Here is a 21737-nt window from a genome sequence, read left to right on the forward strand (position 1 = left end):
TTCAACCCTAATGGGCCCTGGGCTTCAGAATTTAATATCCATCTAGCCTCATGTTCCAATAGTATTTTTTTGCGGTCTCCTCCTTCCCTTGGCAGTCTAACATGTTCTAACCCTGCAAAACGTAACACAGTCGGGTTGGCATTATGACATTCAGAGATATGTTGAATTAATCTAGGGGAACCTTTCTTTGATACTATAGAATTATAGTGTTCCCTGAACCGAATAAATAAAGGTCTGATAGTTTTGCCAATATAATAAAACTGGCAGGGACATGTAATTATGTAAACGACATAATTCGTTCTACAAGAAATAAAATCCTTGACTGTGTGTGTTAAAGGTCCTATTCTAAAAGATTTATCGATTCTATGAAATTTACAAAAGGAATAATGCCCACACTTAAAGTTCCCCTTTGGAGTACCACTTTCTAACCAGTTAACAGAATCCTCTTGGAATCTGTTGTGCACCAGGATGTCTCCCAGATTGCAGCTCCGTCTATAGGAAACAATTGTTTTTTTTGCTGGCTCTTTCAGTCAGATCTTTGTCACTCTCCAGAAGGTGCCAATTATTGTTAATAGCTTTTTTAATTATATCTGACATTGGACTAAATTTGAAAGTTAGAATGAATTTTTGATCTTCTTTTTTGGACACTCTTTTTTTGTTCTTTTATTAATTCTTTTTGAGTTTTTTTATTGGCTTTAGCGCGAGCTGAATTTACTTCTTGAATGGGATAACCTCTATCAAGAAATCTTTTTGACAGGTCATCTGATTGTGCTTCAAATTTTTTATTAGAGTTATTAATTTTTCGAAGTCTTAAAAACTGACTGTAAGGCAGTCCACGTTTTGCATGATACGGATGATAACTATTAAAATGTAATAACATATTAGTGGCAGTGTCTTTCCGAAACGATTCTGTCACAATAGTACCTTCCTGAATGGATACATGCACGTCTAAAAAATTTAACTCATGACCTCCAAAAGTAGAGGTGAACCTCATATTTTCTAAATTCTCTGAATTAAGAAGAGTCACAAATTCTTCAAATTGCACTCTTGTCCCAGCCCATACCAAGAAAATGTCATCCACATATCTGTGGTATGCCTTAATATATCTCGGGTAAGGATTAACAGCACTCAGAATAAATGTTTCTTCCAAAACAGCTAAAAATAAGTTAGCGAAGGTTCAAGCGACGGGTGTACCCATTGCAGTGCCTGTTGTTTGTGTATACCATTCATTCCCAAATTTGAAAGCATTATGGGTGAGTATAAATGAGGGGCTGCTTTTTACAAAATCTATATAACTCGTTTCATTGCCAGCTTTTTCCAGGATTTTACCCATCGCCTGTACACCCGCATGCTGAGGGATGCGCGTGTACAGGCTTTCAACGTCAAGGGATGCTAACGACCAATCGTCTTGCCATTCAATCTCCTGCAAGATGTATAAAAAATCTCCTGTATTTTTTACATATGAAGGTATCTTTTTTAATAATGGTTTCAATAACCAATCTATATATTTTGATAGAGGTTCTGTGAGGGAGCCTATCCCCGAGATTATCGGACGTCCCGGGGGCTTATGTGAATTTTTATGGACTTTAGGCAAATAGTACCAGTGCGGTTTGCGTGGAAAGTCTGGTAATAATTTATCAGCCGCTTTTTTTGATAAAGTACCATTATCAATAGCCCTCCTCAATAATGAACGTAACTGCTCTTTATATTTGTGCGTAGGGTCCCCTGACAATTTTTTATAAGTATTTTCATCTGATAGCTGTCTCAGAGCCTCCCTTAAATAATCTGATTTTTTTAGTAGAACTATATCTCCCCCTTTATCTGCTTTACGGAATATCACATCATTCCAGTTTCTTAATTCTTTTATAGCCTCTTTCTCTCTTATGGTTAAATTATCTACCATTTTTTTTATAGATCAATGCTTGTACATCTGTAATAACTTTCTCTTGGAACAGATCAATCACATTGCCTGGATTCACTGGTGGGACAAAGGTGGATTTGATTCCACCTGTGAATGGTGTGTATTGTGCCGATGCAGGGCTTTTATTATTTGTGGAAGGGGGGTCGTTCAGACTAAGTAGCAACTCTACTTCCTCTCGTGGTATGTGATCTTGAGCTAACGTACTAAATCCAAATTGATCAATAGTGGTGGGAATCTCACCTATAGCGGGGATTATTGTGCTCTGATCTTTATTTATAAACTACTTGTGCAAATGCATTTTTCGCGTGGATTTATAAAAATCTATTTTAAAGTCCGTTAAATTGAACTGTTCAGGGATACAAAAATGTAAACCCTTTTTTAGTATGCTCAGATGATCAGAAGATAGTGTCCGGTGTGTTAAATTAATGATTTCATTATTCACAATATTTGTGTCCGTTATTTCCTCCAGGAAACTTGCTTGCGTTTCGTGCCACCTGCTGGCATATTTCTTCCTCCTTTTCCAATGTTTCCCTCCTCTCCGGATCCGCTTGGAGGGGGATTGAAGTTTTTTGAACCAGATTCTAATTGCGCTGTATCCATACATTCCATCCGATGATTTTCCTCAATCCCACTTGAATCTGAGTCAGTGGTCCAACCATCATAATCCATTCTTCTCTTCTTCCTGAAATTGGTATTTAAAAATCTGCGTGTTCTGAACGTCTTCATATTTGTGTTTTGCAAATTTTTATTCCATTTAAATACCATATTCGTTTCATAGTCCTTTTTATCTCTGAGGAATTTTTCTTTTTTCCTCTGTTTTATGTCTGCTTGCAGGGGAACTAATTTCTTATCAAGTTTGGTCAGAAAGGTTTTCATTTGGTTTTCCATAAATCTAGAAGCAAGTTCTGATTTAGCTTTATCTAAAAGTGTGGTGATATTAATTAGTTCTTGCTCATTTCTGGCCAAAACTAGTTTTAGCAATTCTAGGCAACAGTTCAGATGTGCCTTTTCCCATTCTCTCTGGAAGGTTTCATCTTCTTTAAACTGGGAAATCTCCTTATAGACTCAGAGTCCTCGTGGAACTCTGTCTGAGTCAATATAACATTTTAGGGATTTAACTGTCCAAACAGTCTTATTTCTTTTTCCGCTAGAGAAGTAATATTTGGTTCTAGAGATTTAATAATCTCTAATTCATCTTTATTATTGCATTCAGCAAAAAACTCCCCCGCATTCTCACGTCCAGCTGACAAACCACTAGAAACGAAAGAAGCTTCTGAGTCCATGGTAAAAAAAAAAAAAAAAAAAAAAAGCATTCAGGACTTTACCTTTAGAATATGCTCTTTAACAATACAGGGTGTGCCTGTTTCAAAGTCCAAGGTCAGTCAGTTCAAATGCAAGAGAAACATTCTGGCACCACGCTGTTTTTTCAAAGGATCAATCACCAGGGCATAGTTCAGACTGTGTGCTTCAAGACTTAAACGGTGGTGCACATCCAAGAAATATTTCAATCACAAGCAAGAATAGAAGGAAAGGTAGCACTCACCCAGTCTTCTTTAAAACGTTCCTTTATTTTTGTGTGCGAAGCATTTCAGCGCGCAGCATTGGACTGAGACCCCGAAGGGTATGCGGGGGAGAGGAAAAAAGGGACAACGACCGTTTCGCTGCCTTCCGGCGCTTCAACGGGTCCAAAGTAAGTGACACACCTGTTCACTTCCCTTTAAACCAATACAAACACATGTGTGAATAAATTAAAACATAATGATATGCATAAAAACATTTTCCATCATTAAGCTGAAAAAACATTATAAGATGAAGCAAACAAGTAAATAGCGGTATCATAAGAAAACTGACAGATCTACCTTCTCATTCAACCCTAATGGGCCCTGGGCTTCAGAATTTAATATCCATCTAGCCTCATGTTGCAATAGTATTTTTTTGCGGTCTCCTCCTTCCCTTGGCAGTCTAACATGTTCTAACCCTGCAAAACGTAACACAGTCGGGTCGGCATTATGACATTCAGAGATATGTTGAATTAATCTAGGGGAACCTTTCTTTGATACTATAGAATTATAGTGTTCCCTGAACCGAATAAATAAAGGTCTGATAGTTTTGCCAATATAATAAAACTGGCAGGGACATGTAATTATGTAAACTAAATAATTCGTTTTACAAGAAATAAAATCCTTGACTGTGTGTGTTAAAGGTCCTATTCTAAAAGATTTATCGATTCTATGAAATTTACAAAAGGAGCAATGCCCACACTAGGCCAGTCAACCACACATGTCTTGTAGGATATGTTTCTGTACCAAAAGGAGCGGTTCGGCTACACAGTTATAGGGCATACAGTGAGGGCAATGCCTACCAAAAATTTCGAGGCACTCCAATGCCCCTTGGAAGTGACATGAAGGTCAGAGGGCCTTAACTAAACCGTTTTTTTCCATTTATAGCAACTGGGTCTCCTGTGCATTGTTGGCCTAAGCAGTGAATGGAAGGCTTTACAAAAATTATGAGGAACTGCAATGCCCCTTGAAACAGACGTGGATTACAGCGTACTAAAAACCTTCTACCCATTATTGGGGAGTGGGTCTCCCTTAGTTTTCGCCTTTGCATTGAAAAGCAAAAGCTGACTAAAATTAGGAGGAAATGCAATGCCTGTTGGAAGAGTCGTGGAGGTTAGAGGTAATTAAAAACAACATTTCAATGCCCCTTGAAGAGCTATGGAGTTCAAAGTGGCTTAAGAAGACGCTTTTAATGCCCCTCGGAAAAGTGGTGGAGGTCGCAGTAGCTTAACAAGACGGTTTTAATGCCCCTTACAAGAGCCATACAGTACAGCATCTTAAAAACATTATTCTCATTATTGGGGAGTGTGTCTCCCATAGTCTTTGCTTATGCCTTCCAAGGAAAAGCTGCCAAAAATTAGGAGGAAATGCAATGCCCGTTGGAAGAGCTGTGGAGTTCAGAGTGGTTTAACAAGACGCTTTTAATGCCCCTCGGAAAAGTGGTGGAGGTCACAGTAGCTTAACAAGACGCTTTTAATGCCCCTCGGAAAAGTGGTGGAGGTCGCAGTAGCTTAACAAGACAGTTTTAATGCCCCTTGGAAGAGACGTGGAGGTCACAGTAGCTTAACAAGATTCTTTTAATGCCCCTCGGAAAAGTGGTGGAGGTCCCAGTAGCTTAATAAGACGCTTTTAATGCCCCTTACAAGAGCCATACAGTACAGCATCTTAAAAATATTATTTCCATTATTGGGGAGTGGGTCTCCCACAGTCTTTGCTTATGCCTTCCAAGCAAAAACTGACAAAAATAAGGACGGAGGAACTTTCAATAATGGCAACACGGACCACGGTCACCTTGGTGGTATAGTGGTGGTGGAGGCTGAGGATAAGGAGAAGAACATAAAACAGCCGAAATGAGGAAGCGTATACCCATGTGTGGGTGTGAAGCAGTGCATGTGAATACACCTCCCGAAATAACACAGTGGATTTGACTTTGTTACTCTGCTGTCATTTGGTGGTGATGAGAAGTTTGGCCCAATCCAGCCCTTGTTCATTTTGATAAGGGTCAGCTTGTCAGCATTGTCAGTTGACAGGCAAGTGCGCTTATCAGTTATAATTCCCCCAGCAGCACTAAAAACATGCTCCGATAACACGCTAGCGGCAGGGCATGCCAGGACCTCCAAGGCGTACAGAGCGAGTTCATTCCAAGTGTCCAGCTTGGATACCCAATAATTAAAAGGCACAGAGGAATCACGGAGGACGCTGGTACGGTCGGCAAGGTACTCCCTCACCATCTTTTGAAACTTTCCACTCCTTGTGAGAGTACCCCGCGCCTCAGGGCCTGTAAGCTGGCGGGTCTCAGAAAACTATCCCAGAACGTTGACAGTGTACCCCTGCCTCTGCTGGATTGAAGTTGCCTCTCTCTCACTTGTACGCCTTGGTTGGTCAACGAACTGTGACCTCTGCCGCTAGCGTGTTCAGATGGGAATTTTTTTAACAGTTCTGCAGCAAGGGCCTTCTGGTACTGCCCCATTTTTGTAGACCTCTCCACCTCAGGAATAAGAGAGTGAAAGTTCTCCTTGTAGCGGGGGTCTAAAAGTGTCACCAACCAGTAATGACTGTCACCAACATTTTGACAATGCGAGGGTCACGGTTAAGGCAGCGTAACATAAAGTCAGCCTTGCGTGCCAGACTGGTAATGGGCAAGACTTCCATGTCCTCACCAAGATGACGACTGACCATGCTCTCCTCCTCCTCCCCCCTGTCCTCAGGCCACCCACGCTGAACCGACGGTATGACAGTTGTACAGGTGCTACCGTCTACAGTGCATGATACAAGCTCCTGTTCTTCCTCCTCCTGCTCCTCCTCCTCCTCCTCTCGTGCATTGTCTCCCAATGCACGTTGGGATGAGATGAGGCTGGGCTGTGTGTAATCGACCGCTACGGCTTCTTGATCCATCTCATCATACTCTGGCTGCAATGCCTCCTCTTTAATTCTCTGCAGAGAGCGTTGCAAAAGACAGACAAGTGGGATGCTGACACTAATGATGGCGTCATCGCCACTCACCATCTGGGTGGACTCCTCAAAGTTTGTCAAGATGGTACAGATGTCAGACATCCAGGTCCACTCCTGAGGTCTTATGTGTGGAGTCTGACCTGAATATCGACGGCCTTGTTGCAGCTGGTACTCCACAACTGCTCTCTTCTGCTCACAAATCCTTTGCAACATGTGGAGGGTAGAATTCCAACGTGTGGGGACATCACACAACAGTCAGTGTGCCGGAAGCTGCAAACGCTGCTGCAACACAGCAAGGGCGGCGGAAGCTGTAGCCGACTTGCGAAAATGAGCTGACAGGCGGCGTTCTTTGACGAGCAGATCTGGCAACTTGGGGTACGATTTAAGAAACCGCTGAACCACGAGGTTAAGCACATGAGCCAGGCATGGTACGTGTGTGATCTCACCTCGCCTCAGGGGGGACACCAAAAGGTTTATAAGACTGGTATTTGTACAGTGTGAAGGAGGAAAAAAAAAGAGGATTTAGATGAAAAAAAAAAAAAAAAAAAAAAAGGATTATTCCTGGCCCACGAGACCTGGAGCTAAGTCCAGCAATTTCAGCAACAGGAGCAGCACACAGGACTGTAATGCAGCGTTTGCTGGTATAACCACTGCGTCTCCTATACAGCCTGCCTGCCTGATATCTGGGATGGATATTAGTCCTGAGAAGGACTGTTTGTTTGTTCTGGCAGCCTTTACAGACCCTACACTAACTATTTCGCAGGATATATCTCTCCCTAAATCAGCAGCGCTGTCCCTACACTGTCTGATCCGGAGCGTCTGTGTCCAAGATGGCGGCGCCCGGTTTTAAATACTCGAGGTGACGCTGTGCGGCCAGCCAATCACTGTAATGCCCACAACCTACATGGCTGCGGCATTACAGTGACTGTCTGGCAATCCCTGCATGTTCATTGGCTCTGTAAAGACCCGAACTCTCGCCCGAGTAACCTGGAAATGCTCGGTGCTCGCCGAACATCCCGAGTAACGTGATGCTCGGGTGAGTACCGAGCCGTGTCGTGCATGCTCGCTCAACACTAATAATTATCACAAGGGTTTCCGTGTAGTCACAAGTTCTTCTTTATTTTTCATTTGTTCGTTTCACTCATTGTAAGATCTCCGCTTGCTGTAACTGGCAAGACATTCACTGTTTGCCTTCTAGTTTAGAATACCCGTTTGGATCTTGTCACAGCTGAAGGTTTGTTACACTTGTATCCAACACTTAAAGAGATTAGGCTTTTTTTTAAAGGCTAAAAACATCTTTATTACAATACATTAAAGAAGTAGGACACACATTATATATATATATATATATATATATATATATATATATATATATATATATATATATATATATATATATATATATATATATATATATTTATGAGTTGGCAGTGAGGGGGATCATATGCGAGGGACGTTATGTATCCCCCAGAATGTGCATAGAAGCATATTGAACCCGCTGTGGTTGCAGTGCAGAATAAAAGTACCTTATTTTTCGGACTATAAGACGCACTTTTCTCCTCCAAAATTTTGGAGGAAAATGGGGGGTGCGTCTTATAGTCCTAATGTTGGGGGGGTGTATATATGTGGGGTGTGGGGGGAGCGGTTGCGGCGGAGGAGCGGGGCACAGGAGGCAGCAGCCGCCTGCTGCAGCCTACACTGTCCCCGCTGCTAAAGAAAATGAATATTCACTGCTCCCTACGCCCATGGGGCGTGGGGAGCACTGAATATTCATGCTCCTTAATAGCGGCACACAGTTTAGCCGCAGCGCGGCTCCTGCTGTTGCCGGAATCGCCTTTGCCTGCTGTTAAAGGGCATGAATATTCAACCTCTCTCCACGCCCATGGGCGTGGGGAGGGGGTGAATATTCATGCCCTTTACTAAGCGGGCACACGCGATAGCCCGGCAGCAGCAGGAGCCGCGCTACGCTGTGTGCCGGTTATGAAGGAGCATGAAGTCACTGCTCCCCGCGCACACAGTCCCAGCGTGGGGAGCAGTGACTTCCGGCAGCTGATCTCTCCTTGTGAGCCGCGCATGGACTCACATGGAGAGATCAGTGCGGGCAGACAGGACACAGCGCTGGAGGAGAGAGAAGAAAGGTGAGTAGGAGTGTTTTTTTTTTTGTTTTTTTTTATGTGCAGCATGATGGGGATTAGGGGGACCATGCATACTAGGATAAGGATGAGGGGGCCATACATACCAGGATAAGGATGAGGGGGCCATACATACCAAGGTAAGCATGAGGGGGCCATACATACCAGGATAAAGATGAGGGGGGCATACATAACAGGATAAAGATGAGGGGGGGCATACATAACAGGATAAGGATGAGGGACCATACATACCAGGATAAGGATGAGGGGTGCCATGCATACCAGGATAGGGATTAGGGGTGCCATGCATACCAGGATAGGGATTAGGGGTGCCATGCATACCAGGATAGGGATGAGGGGTGCCATGCATACCAGGATAGGGATGAGGGGTGCCATGCACACCAGGATAGGGATGAGGGGTGCCATGCACACCAGGATAGCGATGAGGGGCGCCATGCATACCATGATAGGGATGAGGGGTGCCATGCATACCATGATAGGGATGAGGGGTGCCATGCATACCAGGATGGGGATTGCTGTGCCATGCATACCAGGATGGGGATTGCTGTGCCATGCATACCAGGATGGTGATTGCTGTGCCATGCATACCAGGATGGGGATTGCTGTGCCATGCATACCAGGATAGGGATGATGGGTGCCATGCATACCAGGATGGGGATTGCTGTGCCGTGCATGCCAGGATAGGGATTAGGGGTGCCATGCATACCAGGATAGGGATTAGGGGTGCCATGCATACCAGGATAGGGATGAGGGGTGCCATGCATACCAGGATAAGGATGAGGGGTGCCATGCATACCAGGATGGAGGGGTTCCATGCATACCAGGCTGGAGGGATGCCAGGCATACCAGGATGGGGATGGGGACCACATATAAAAGGAAGGGGGGGCATATATACCCAGATGGGGATATTGTCAGAATTGGGGGACATTACCGATATACCAGTGTCAGCAGAAGACCCCCTCCCCCTTAAAAGTGCATCATGAACACATTTTTTGCTTACATTTTTTTTTTCCTCCTCTAAAACCTAGGTGCGTCTTATGGTCCGAAAAATACGGTAAGTTTGGACTTGGTCAAGCTATTTGACCAAGGCAGATTTAGTAAAACCCGGCATAGGCTTTTATTCTTTGAGTGGACTACAGGATGGCAGTGGGGCGGTCCACTCTCTCCAGCCCGGGTCGTGCATGTGGCTCATGTCCACAGTTTTCATTTAAAACCCTGCAGCAAAGGGTTGGGTGTGTCAGTTTTGTGTTTGCAAGCTGCAGAGCTGGAGGCTCTGCAATACTGGCCTGTGTGACAGGAACACAGAGCCCAAGAAGGCTAAACTCTGACGCACCTCAGGGTGATACGGCGTGCAGTCGCCCACGGCAATGGGTCTGGAAACTGACTGTACTTTGACGTCCCCGCTGCGATCCGGAGGATGCCAATTACCGTTACTTGGTGAGTTTTCTGGAGAATAAAGACATTTGATTTGAACTTTTCCTTTCCTGGGTCACTGCCTCATTACCGCACAGTGTGAACACCGCCGCACTACAATATGCTGGAGAATGCGGGCAGTGTGAACTGAGGCATACCCCAACGCCAGCTGCATGTGAGTTATTAGGCCTGCAGCCCAGGCCCGCTGACAAGATGGAGGAAATCCTGCGACAGTTGGTCCTCACACAGCAACAACAGACGAAGAACCTGCTGCTGCAGCACATTGTGGCCCTGCGTGAGGCACCCCCATCAACGACCCCGGAACATCGAGAGGCCCGGGACAAGGTCCGCTCTGCTTTGAGGAAGCTGAGGCTGGAAGACAGCGTGGAAGCCTTCCTCACCATCTACAAGCGCACAGCGGAGCGGGAGAACCTGCCAGCCGACCAGTTGGCTGAAGTGGTGGCTCCATTTTTGATGGGCGATGCTCAGAAGTTCTACTTTGACCTCAGTCGGGAGGATGCCCAGGACTATGGGAAGCTGAAAGGTGAGATCCTTTCCCGACTGGGGGTTAATACTTATGTGAGAGCCCAACGGGTGTTTTCATGGACCTTTGTGGAGGCCCGACCCGCCAGGTCTCAGCCACTTGCTGCAGCTGGTTAAAAAGTGGTTCCAGCCTGAGACTTTGACTCCGGTCCAGATGGTGGAGAGGGTGGTGGTCGACCGGCTAGTGAGAATTCTGCCAGCCGCTATACACTGTTGGGTGGGGCAAGGGGACCCAGGCACTCTAGACCAGGTGGTTAGCCTGATTGAGCGGTACACGGCCACTCAGGACTTCATATGGGACTCTGCCCCATTGTGTCTATCACGCCGGACCCTGCAAGCCAAGGAGCCAAGAAAAGGGTCACGTCCTTCTGCTGGGGACAGTCAGCACCGAGCCTGTACTGAGGGGGTACCCCAGACTGAGAATGGCAGGAGACCAGTTTCCCCTAAAATGGTCTCAAAGACTAATGGTGCCTCCACTATCAGGTGCTGGCGATGCCAAGGGCCAGGACATGTTGCTGCCAACTGCCCCCTGACGGTGGAACCTATGGACTGTGGGTTTACGCGCAGAGTCTCGATGTATGCCCAGACAGTCTGCACTGCAACTGCAGACGCTGCATGCAGCGAACCCCAACTGTGCCAGATACTCGTCAATGGGTACCAGACGGAGGCTCTCTTGGACTCAGGGAGCCTAGTAACTCTGGGCCATGGGTCACCAGTGGACGGAAAGTTGGGGTTGTTTGAATACATGGGGACCTCCGAGAATACCTGACCGCAAAGGTTACTTTTTCTACTCCGTGTGTGGAGGTGAAACATGTGGTGGGAGTGGTGAAGACCCTGCCTTATGGGGCTGTTTTGGGAAGAGACTTGCCCCTGTTCTGGTCCCTGTGGGAGAATAGAATTAACCCTCCCAGAGTAAATATCAATCCGGGTGCGGAACCCGAAGATCCCGAGTCAGGGATACCTGCCATAGGGGTCGCCAACCTAGGGATAGAGTGTAACCCCGATATATTTCCCCTAGAGGTATTGGCAGGAGAGATCGAGGAGACCCCATTGATTCCAGAGCTGGAAGTGTCCCGGGGAACGTTTGGGACAGCTCAGCTGCAGGATCCTACCCTGACCCGGGAAAGGGTAATAGAGGTAAATGGGGTGGCTCAGCAACCAGGTGCAGAGACTGTCTTTCAACGCATGGCGGTCAACCAAGAGTTACTATCGGGTTGACAAAATCCGGGACGAGGTCGTGGAATAACTAGTGGTGCCTCAGTTGTACCGTCGGGCAGTGCTCGAGATGGCCCACACACACCTGCTGGGTGGGCACCTAGGGGTTAAAAAAATGCAAGAGCGCATCTTGCAGGGGTTCTTTTGGCCTGGGATTTACGCTAAGGTACAGAGGTATTGTGAATCTTGCCCGGAATGTCAGCTAACCACACCCACCGCAAGCTTCCGTAGCCCGTTGGTACCTCTGCCTGTTAGAGGTACCTTTTGAATGGATTGCGATGGATTTGGTGGGACCCATTGTAAAGTCAGCTCACCAACACATACTTGTGGTCGTAGATTATACCACCCGTTACCCAGAAGCAATACCACTACGCCACACTTCAGCAAAACTTATCGCCCGCGAGCTGTTTGCCATGTTCTGTCGCCTTGGGCTACCTAAGGACATCCTTACAGATCAGGGGACTCCTTTTATGTCCAAGGTGACAAGGGAGCTATGTAAGCTGCTCCGGATTAAACAGTTGCGCACATCGGTGTACCACCCACAGACCGATGGGTTAGTGGAAAGATTTAACAAGACACTTAAATCTATGTTAAAAAAGGTGGTCTTCAAGGATGGGAGGGATTGGGACATGGTACTGCCCTACTTGATGTCTGCTGTCCGTGAGGTACCACGGGCTTCTCACCCTTTGAGCTATTGTATGGCAGGCATCCTAGGGGGTTGCTGGACATAGCCAAGTAAACGTGGGAACAAGAGCCAACTCCGCATAAGAGTGTAATCGAGCACGTGACAAGTATGCAGGACCGGATCGCGGCAGTCATGCCCATAGTAAAGGAAGATCTAATGGATGCACAGGCAGTGCAGAATCGCATGTATAATAAAAGAGCCACGGTCAGGTCCTTTAACCCTTTCACCCTGAAGCCTGTTTTCACCTTCCTGACTAGGCCAATTTTTACAATTCTGACCACTGTCACTTTATAAGGTAATAGCTCTGGAACACTTCAACGGATCCCCCTGATTCTGAGATTGTTTTTTCGTGACATATTGTACTTCATGATAGTGGTAACATTTTTTATATGACTTACGTTTATTTGAGAAAAAATTGGGCGAAAATTTAGCAATTTTCATCTTTATGCCATTAAATCAGAGAGTCATGTCGCAAAAAATCTAATATATATAATCGTCTTATCCCGTCTGTCCTTCTGTCCAGGAAATCCCACGACGCTGATTGGTCTGGCCGCGGCCAATCAGCGACGCGGGATTTCAGAAAAAGATGGCGGCCGTTAGCGGCTCATCTGCCGCACGGAGGTCAGCGGCGATGCAGCCGGGAGATGGCTAGGGCCGCTGATCTCCCGAAGGCAAGTGTAAAGGAAGGACCGGGGAGCGGCGCCGCCGGTCGGGATACTTCTGCTGCGAGCAGCCGGTCATCTCCCGGCTGCTCGCAGCGAAAGTAACCCGCACAGGCAGCGCCTCTCCCCAATCTGCGATATTGGCGCCAAATTTAAACACCGCTCTGCTGTTTGCGCCCGGTCGGCCGCATACATATTCTAGAATACCCGATGCGTTAGAATCGGGCCACCAGCTAGTAGTTAATAAATAACATTTCCCACATGTCTACTTTACATCAGCACATTTTTGGAACCAAAATTTTTTTTTTGTTCGGAAGTTAAGGGTTAAAAGTTAACCAGCGATTTCTCATTTTTCCAACAAAATTTACAAAACCATTTTTTTTAGGAACCACATAACATTTGAAGTGACTTTGAGGGGCCTTTATGGCAGAAAATACCCCAAAGTGACACCATTCTAAAAACTGCACACCTCAAGTGCTCAAAACCACATTCAAGAAGTTTATTAACCCTTCAAGTGCTTCACGGGAATTTTTGGAATGTGGAAACAAAAAATTAACATTTAACTTTTTTCACAAAATGTTACTTTAGACCCCAAATTTTTTATTTTTGCAATGGTAACAGGAAAAAGTGGACGCAAAATTTGTTGTGCAATTTCTCCTGAGTAAGCCGATACCCCATATGTGGGGGAAAACCACTGTTTGGGCGCACGGCAGGGTTCGGAAGGGAAGGAGCGCCATATGACTTTTTGAATGTAAAATTTGCTGGAATAATTAGCGGACGCCATGTTGCGTTTGGGGAGCCCCTGATGTGCCTAAACAGTGGAACCCCCCCACAAATGACACCATTTTGGAAACTAAACTCCTCAGGGAACTTATCTAGATGTGTGGTGAGCCACTTTGGACCTCTTTTCACCTCTAAGGAACACGTACCAGAGAAATGATCTTTTTTGTCACCAAGAGGTCCCAGGACGAGGCTCAGGCCCCTTCCATCAAGATGATTGCTGGCGCCAGGGTGTACCAGGCCTTGCCAAGAGCTGGCGAGCTGAACTTCTCCGTGAGAGAGTGTGCCCAGTCCAAAGAGGCTTCCTGGGGCAAATGATGAGTTATCTCACAGGAGGTGAACTCAGGAGAAAGCTTCCCAGATGGATCTAAATACAGAGAGGAAAGCTCAGATCAGGACGTCAGTTATATTTATTGCCCCCTTTCCTCCGGACTCATATTTACTATATATCGGGACAATTTTGCAGTTCTAACTATGAATAAGATTTATTAATGTATTTATGGCAGTTTTCTGGAATAAAGAGATTGTACAATAAATGGAGCCAGACAACATCAGAAAATACTACAAGGTCTGATCCGGCGTGATGGTAAATCTGCGGCACATTATTAAACCATTTACCCCCGAAGGTGGTTTGTACATTAATGACCGGGTCAATTTTTACAATTCTGACCACTGTCACTTTATGAGGCAATATCTCTGGAACGCTTCAACGGATCCCGCTGATTCTGAGACTGTTTTTTTCTGTACATTTTGTACTTCATGATAGTGGTAACATTTCTTCAATATGACTTGTTACTTTATAAAAAAACTGGAAATATGGCAAAAATTTTGAAAATTTAGCAATTTTCAAAGTCTGAATTTTCATGCCCTTACATCAACAAATAACATTTCCCACATGTCTACTTTACATCAGCACAATTTTGGAACCATTTTTTTTTGTTAGGAGGTTAGGAACCCCCAGGTGCTTCACAGAAGTTTATAAAATTGAGTCGTAAAAATAAAATTTCACATTTTTCCCACAAATGTTTTTTAGTCCTAATTTTGCATTTTCATAAGGGTAATAGGAGAAATTGCACCATACCATTTGTTGTGCAATTTCTCCTGAGTAAGCTGATACCCCGTATGTGGAGGAAACCACTGTTTGGGCGCACGGCAGGGTTTGGAAGGGAAGGAGCGCCATTTGACTTTTTGAATGTAAAATTTTCTTGAATAATTAGTGGATGCCATGTTGCGTTTGGAGAGCCCCTGATGTGCCTAAACAGTGCAAACCCCCCACAAGTGACACCATTTTGGAAGCCAGACCCCTTAGGGAACTTATCTAGATGTGTGGTGAGCATCTTGAACCCCAAGGTGCTTCACAGAAGTTTAGAACATTCAACAGTGAAAATAATAAAAAAAAAAAAAATTCCCAGAAGATGTTTTTTAGCACAAAATTTTGCATTTTCACAAGGATAACAGGAGAAAATGGATCCCAAAATTTGTTATGCAATTTCTCTTGAGTATGCAAATACCCCATATGAGGTCGAAAACTACTTTTGAGGCATAGTGCAAAGTGCAGAAGGGAAAAAGCGCCATATTGGAGTTCGTATTTTGCTGGACTGGTTTGAGGGTGCCATGTCACATTGGCAGAGCCCCTGAGGTGCCAGAGCAGCTGAACTCCCCCCATAAGTGACCCAATTTTACAAACTACACCTTTCAATGAATTAATTTAGGGGTGCAGTGATCATATTAATTAACACCACAGGTGGGTCACGTAATTTTATACCATTGGGCAGTGAAGAAAAAAGAATTAAATTTTTAACACGGAAATTTTGTTTCAGCTCCAGAGTTTACATTTTCACACTGGGAAATGGGTAAAAATGGCACCAAAATTTGTCCCACAATGTCTGCTGAATTTAGAAAAACCTCATATGTGGCTGTACAGTACTGCTTAGCCACACGGCGAGACTCGGGAGGGACGGAGCGCAGATTTTCCTAGAATAGTTTGCGGACTCCATATACATAGCCCCTACGTGCTAGAAGAGCAGAATCCCCCCTCAAGTGACCCCATTTTGGAAATTATACCCCTTTGTGAATTTATCTACAGGTGTAGTGACGATTTTGACTCCATGGGTGTTTTCCACAAACAAGCAGCAGCGGATGTTGCTAAATGAAGATTGCAAACTGCCGTTGTAGTGACCAGTACATTGTGGTTACCAGTACATTATGCCCAGCTCGTGCTTCTGGAGACACGCACCCGTAAATTAGGCGGGCTTTCATCGCTATAGAAATGCCAACTGTGGACGCTAACTGCGGTTTAGACACAAACTGGAGCTCAGAAGGGAGGGGGACATTTGGATTTGGGAGCACAGAATTCTCTGGATTTCTTTTGGAGGGCGAGGAGCCATTTCGATTTACAGAGCCTTTGTGCTACCAGTAATGTGAAAGCCCCTATATTATTGTTAACAGATTTTACAGATTTACACGGAAACCCTGGTGCAGGCGCTCTGCGCAGATCGCAGGATAAATGTGAACTGAGCTTTACTTGGCGATCTTTGGGAGGCAGAATGAACAAATAGGCAGCAGGAAAAGAATTGCTTTTATTTATTTTTTACGCCGATCCTCGTGTGGTATAATTGATTAGACGACTTTATTCTTCGGGTCGGTGAGATTCCAGCGATACCAGATTTATATCGGGTTTTATGATTGACAGCTGTCACACACTAAAAGACGCTTTTTATTGTAAAAACAAGTTTTTGCTTCGCCATATTTTGAGAGCTATAATTTTTCCATATTTTGTCCGGCAGAGTCATGTGACGGCTTGTTTTTTGCGGGACGAGTTGACGTTTTTATTGGTACCATTTTCGGGCACGTGCCATTTTTTTGATAGCTTTCTATTCCATTTTTTGGGAGGCAGAATGAACAAAAACCATCAATTCAGAAATTTTTTTGGGTGGATTTTTTTTATGTCGTTCCGCGTATGGTAAAATTGATAAAACAGCTTCATTCTTCGGGTCAGTACGATTACAGAGATACCACATTTATATATTTTTTTTATGTTTTGCTATTTTTATACAATAAAAACTATTATATAGAAAAAATAATTATTTTGGCATCGCTTTATTCTGAGAGCTGTAACTTTATTTTTCTGCTGACGGAGCTGTGTGGCAGCTTGTTTTTTGTGGGACAAGATGACGTTTTCAGCTGTACCATTTTTATTTACAGGCGTCTTTTTGATCGCGTTTTATTCCACTTTTTGTTCGGCGGTATGATAAAGCATCGTTTTTTGCCTTGTTTTTTATTTTTTTACGGTGCTTACTGAAGGGGTTAACTAGTGGGACAGTTTTATAGGTCGGGTTACGGACGCGGCAATACCTAATATGTGTACATTTTTGGTTATTTTTTTTACACTTAAATATATTTATTGGATTAATATATTTTCTTTTTTTTTCCTTTTATTTTGTGATTTTTTTTTTTTTATATTTTTATAATTTTTATTAATTTTTTTTGTAACTTTTTTACATTGTCCCAGGGTGGGATATCATTTTCAAACTTTCAGATCGCTGATCTGATGCTCTGCAATGCATCTGCACTGCAGAGCATCAGAGCAGCGTCTGACAAGCAGGAAGGAGGCGTCTCATCTCCTGTCTCTGAGCAGGCACTGAGTGGCCATCTTCCTGAAGGACCCCGCGGCCATCTTGGGGCCGGAGGTAACTATGGGGACCATCAACACAATGCGATCACATCGCATTGTGCTGATGGGATCACAGAGGGAGCCCACTCCCTCTGCAATGACCTGCGATGACGCTGTCACTACTGAGAGCGGCATCAGAGGGGTTAAACGCCCGCGATCGGTGCTAGCACCGATCGTGGGCGGTGCTGCGGGGTGTCAGCTCTCACACAGAGCTGACACCCGCATGTGATCTTGGCGGCGCTCAGCGTGAGCCCGTCCGATCACTGCGCCATACATGTACTGCTCTTTGTGGAAACGCAACTCCCGCAGAACAGTACATGTACGGCGCATGTCTGGAAGGGGTTAAAGAAGGGGATCGGGTGTTAGTGCCCGCAGCAGAGAGCAAACTCATGGCCAAGTGCCAAGGGCCATATGAAGTATAGGAAAAGATAGGGGAAGTGAATTACAGATTGTACCAGCCCGGAAAGAGAAAACCGGAACAACTGTAAGATGTGAACCTGCTAAAAGCCTGGAAGGACCGGGAATGTTTGGTTACGGATGTGACTCCGGTCGTACCATCGGAGAACCCTCTGTCACCGGCCGGGTGAGGTTAAGATAAGCTACGCTCTCACTAAACAGTTGCGGCGGGAGGCTTGTTATTTGGTCAGCAGAATACAGACGTATTCTCGGGGCTGCCCGGCCGGACCTCGGTGATTCAACATGACATTGTCACCAAGCCTCAGGTAAGGGTACGAATAAAGCCGTATCGTGTGCCAGAAGCCCGGAGGCAAGCCATCACAACTGAAGTAAAACAAATGCTCCCGTTAGGAGTTATTGAGGAATCTAGGAGTGAGTGGGCTAGCCCCATTGTGCTGATTCTGAAGCAAGACGGGTCATTACGATTCTGTAATGACTTCCCGAGATTGAATAAGGTATCAAAGTTTGACCTTTATTCAATGCCTCGGGTAGATGAGCTGATTGAGAGACAGGCAGGCCCAGTACTTCACCACGCTCGATCTCTCCAAGGGTTACTGGCAGGTGCCACTAACATAATCAGCAAAAGAAAAGACCGCCTTTATAACGCCATAGGGTCTCTATCACTATGTTGTCTTGCTTTTTGGATTACATGGGGCCCCGGCCACCTTCCAGAGGTTGATGGACATAGTGTTAGAGCCTCATCAGATGTACGCGTCAGCATATTTAGATGATATCATCATCTTTAATACCAACTGGCATACCCACCCGTCCCAGGTACAAGTGGCGGGGTTAACAGTGAACCCAAAAAAATGTGCTATAGGACTCAAGGAAGCTCGGTACTTAGGGAACGTGATTGGCCGCGGGGTTATCAAACCCCAAATAAACAAGATTGAGACCATTCAAAACTGGCCCAGGCCTTTGAGTACAAAGCAGGTGAGAGCGTTCCTAGGCATCATTGGGTACTACCGCCGGTTTATACCTAATTTTGCTGGGAGATCAGCACCCCTAACTGATCTGTTAAAGGGTAAGAAGTCGGTTATGGTACAGTGGAACCCTCAAGCGGAGGAAGCGTTCCAGTCTATGAAGTCGGCGTTGTGTGGACAGCCTGGCCTCACCAGCCCCAACTTCAAGAAAACCTTTGTTGTATAAACGGATGCCTCAGAGGTAGGCCGAGGAGCGGTACTGATGCAAGAGTGAACGGGGAGGAATATCCGGTCACCTATTTGAGCAGGAAACTTACCCCGGCAGAGAAAAATTATAGCGTAGTGGAGAAGAAGTGCTTGGCTATTAAGTGGGCCTTGGAGTCCCTATGCTATTATTTGTTCAGACGACAGTTTCTTTTGGTAACAGACCATTCACCCCTCGTCTGTATGAGAAATGCAAAGGAGAGGAATGCTCGGGTCACCAGATGGTTCCTCTCCCTATAAAGTTTTAGTTTTTCGGTGGAACATCGAGCTGGGAAGTCGCAGGGAAATGCGGATGCCCTGTCACGGGCACCCTGTATGGTGACAAGTGTTCAACCCCACAAGTTTGAACAGAGGGGGGGGGGTATGTGAGGCAGTGAGGGGAATTATATGCGAGGGACGGTATGTATGTGCATAGAAGCATATTGAACCCGCTGCAGTGCATTCCAATCACAGAAATAGCTGTGGTTGCAGTGCAGAATAAAAGTAAGTTTGGACTTGGTCAAGCTATTTGACCAAGGCAGATTTAATAAAACCCGGCATAGGCTTTTATTCTTGGAGTGGACTACAGGATGGCAGTGGGGTGGTCCACTCCCTCCAGCCCGGGTCGTGCATGTGACTCATGTCCACAGTTTTCATTTAAAACCCTGCAGCAAAGGGTTGGGTGTGTCAGTTTTGTGTTTGCAAGCTGCAGAGCTGGGGGCTCTGCAATACTGGCCTGTGTGACAGGAACACAGAGCCCAAGAAGGCTAAACTCTGACGCACCTCAGGGTGATACGGAGTGCAGGGAGGAAAGGTGGGAACGCCTGGGTAAAAATCTTGTATAATCCACTGCTATGTCTATTTAGAGTTTGTTAAATATTGAAAGACATATAGAAATTCATATCATGTAATAACAAACAAAGTGTCATATACAAGTGCTTCTCACTAAATTAGAATATCATCAAAAAGTTAATTTATTTCAGTTCTTCAATACAAAAAGTGAAACTCATATATTATATAGATGAATAAAAAAAAAAGGGAAAAGGAGAAAAGAAAGGGGGGCGCAGATCTAAGTGTAATATTTTAACAATATCGAATTAGAATTAAAAATTGCTCTCACCTTTGTGGTGTCTTGTTATCCAGCATGTATCCCTGTCTTTAGGGAGTGGAGTAGTTGTCTGGATCTGCTGGCCTGCAGCTCAAAAACAGGTAAAACGAGCTCCTTTGCAGGAGACTCGTCAGAAAGTGCAAGAAAAAGTTTCCAGTTTCATAGAATCATAGAATGGTAGAGTTGGAAGGGACCTCCTGGGTCATCTGGTCCAACCCCCTGCTCAAAGCAGGATTCACTAGATCATCTCAGACAGATGTCTGTCCAGCCTCTGCTTGAAGACGTCCATTGAAGGGGAACTCACCACCTCTCGTGGCAGCCTGTTCCACTCATTAATCACCCTCACTGTCAAAAAGTTTTTTCTAATATCTAATCTGTGTCTCCTCCCATTTAGTTTCATCCCATTGTCAGGGAGCGCTTCCAGGTGATTCATTACTTACTCCAAATCTTTCAGGAATAATCCAGTTTATTTTTATATAAACAACGCGTTTCGGCTATACATAACATTAGCCTTCATCAGGTAAAATCATAGTTGTCTTTAAAGAATACATTTATATAGCATAAAAAGAGGAGGAGGAACTAAACCAACCCCTCAATCAATTTTCATCAATTTAAAACACATGTGCACTTCTAAAAGGTATTAAGCAAACACAAAAAAAAACAACAAAAAAAAAAATTAAAAAAATAAAATAAAAATAAAAAACACTATATATTGTTTTTTCCTATTCAATAAATTTTTTTTTTTTTTCTATAAAATAAAATTATTTGTCATATGACTCCATTTACTATCCTATTTTCTACTTCACTGATAGGGGAGAAATATTTTTCCCGATTCTAGAATATAACGATGTCATCAATATTAAGAACTCCATTTAAATGTAACCAGAAAAAATGTCAGTGCTGCTATAATATAGCAGATAAACAACAACAAATAGTTTCCAAGAGTACAGGTGAAATATTTCAGATAGGACAACATTTGACATGTATAAGCGACTTTGTTATATATGTTATAAATTGTGACTGTGGCCTCCAGTATGTGGGGAGGACCACTCAAATGGTCCGAACCCGACTGAATGGCCACAGACACAATGCCAGAGTCAGTCTCCTTATGCATAGTCTATCAAGACACCTTTTGCTAACGCATAAAAAAGAATTCAATGTTACTTTGACACCGATTGAACAGATCCTAGAGATGTTTCCAATAGGATACAGCAGTTAAATAAAAAAGAGGCCTTCTGGATATACAGATTGAGGACTCTGTACCCAGACGGCCTCAATGATAAACTAGAGAACATATAATACCGCTAAATTTTTGGGGGTTAAAAATCGAAGTCTGCAAACCTCGTAAATGAGGTAGAGGGAGAAAAGCTAAAGAGAATAAAAAGAAAAATTAAGTACCCAGAGACTATAACTGCGAGTGGCTCAATGGAGTAAATACGCAAATATTGTAG

The 21737-nt window shown here is 44.5% G+C and overlaps 1 protein-coding gene and 1 long non-coding RNA gene across 5 annotated transcripts in view; one reads left to right on the forward strand and one right to left on the reverse strand.

Moving 5' to 3' along the window:
* B3GALT4 (beta-1,3-galactosyltransferase 4) overlaps positions 1-21737 on the forward strand; it is a 57630-nt gene that overhangs the window by 26892 nt on the left and 9001 nt on the right. The window contains exon 1 of one of the 4 annotated variants that reach the window (XM_073641980.1): positions 3247-3611. The exons of the other annotated variants lie outside the window; for them this stretch is intronic. The gene's annotated coding sequence lies outside the window, so the exon portion shown is untranslated. Of the gene's footprint in view, positions 1-3246; positions 3612-21737 lie in introns of those variants that run through there. 4 annotated transcript variants of the gene reach the window in all.
* On the reverse strand, positions 3783-20660 carry LOC141155219 (uncharacterized). Its single transcript, XR_012247523.1, has 3 exons — positions 20299-20660; positions 14033-14250; positions 3783-3899 (listed from the first exon to the last, which is right to left on the reverse strand). It is a non-coding gene; the product is annotated as an uncharacterized lncRNA (long non-coding RNA).

This window comes from Phyllobates terribilis, unplaced genomic scaffold (assembly GCF_046119375.1).
Source record: "Phyllobates terribilis strain yellow unplaced genomic scaffold, ASM4611937v1 Scaffold_7__3_contigs__length_470593459, whole genome shotgun sequence".
Taxonomy (NCBI): Eukaryota; Metazoa; Chordata; class Amphibia; order Anura; family Dendrobatidae; genus Phyllobates; species Phyllobates terribilis.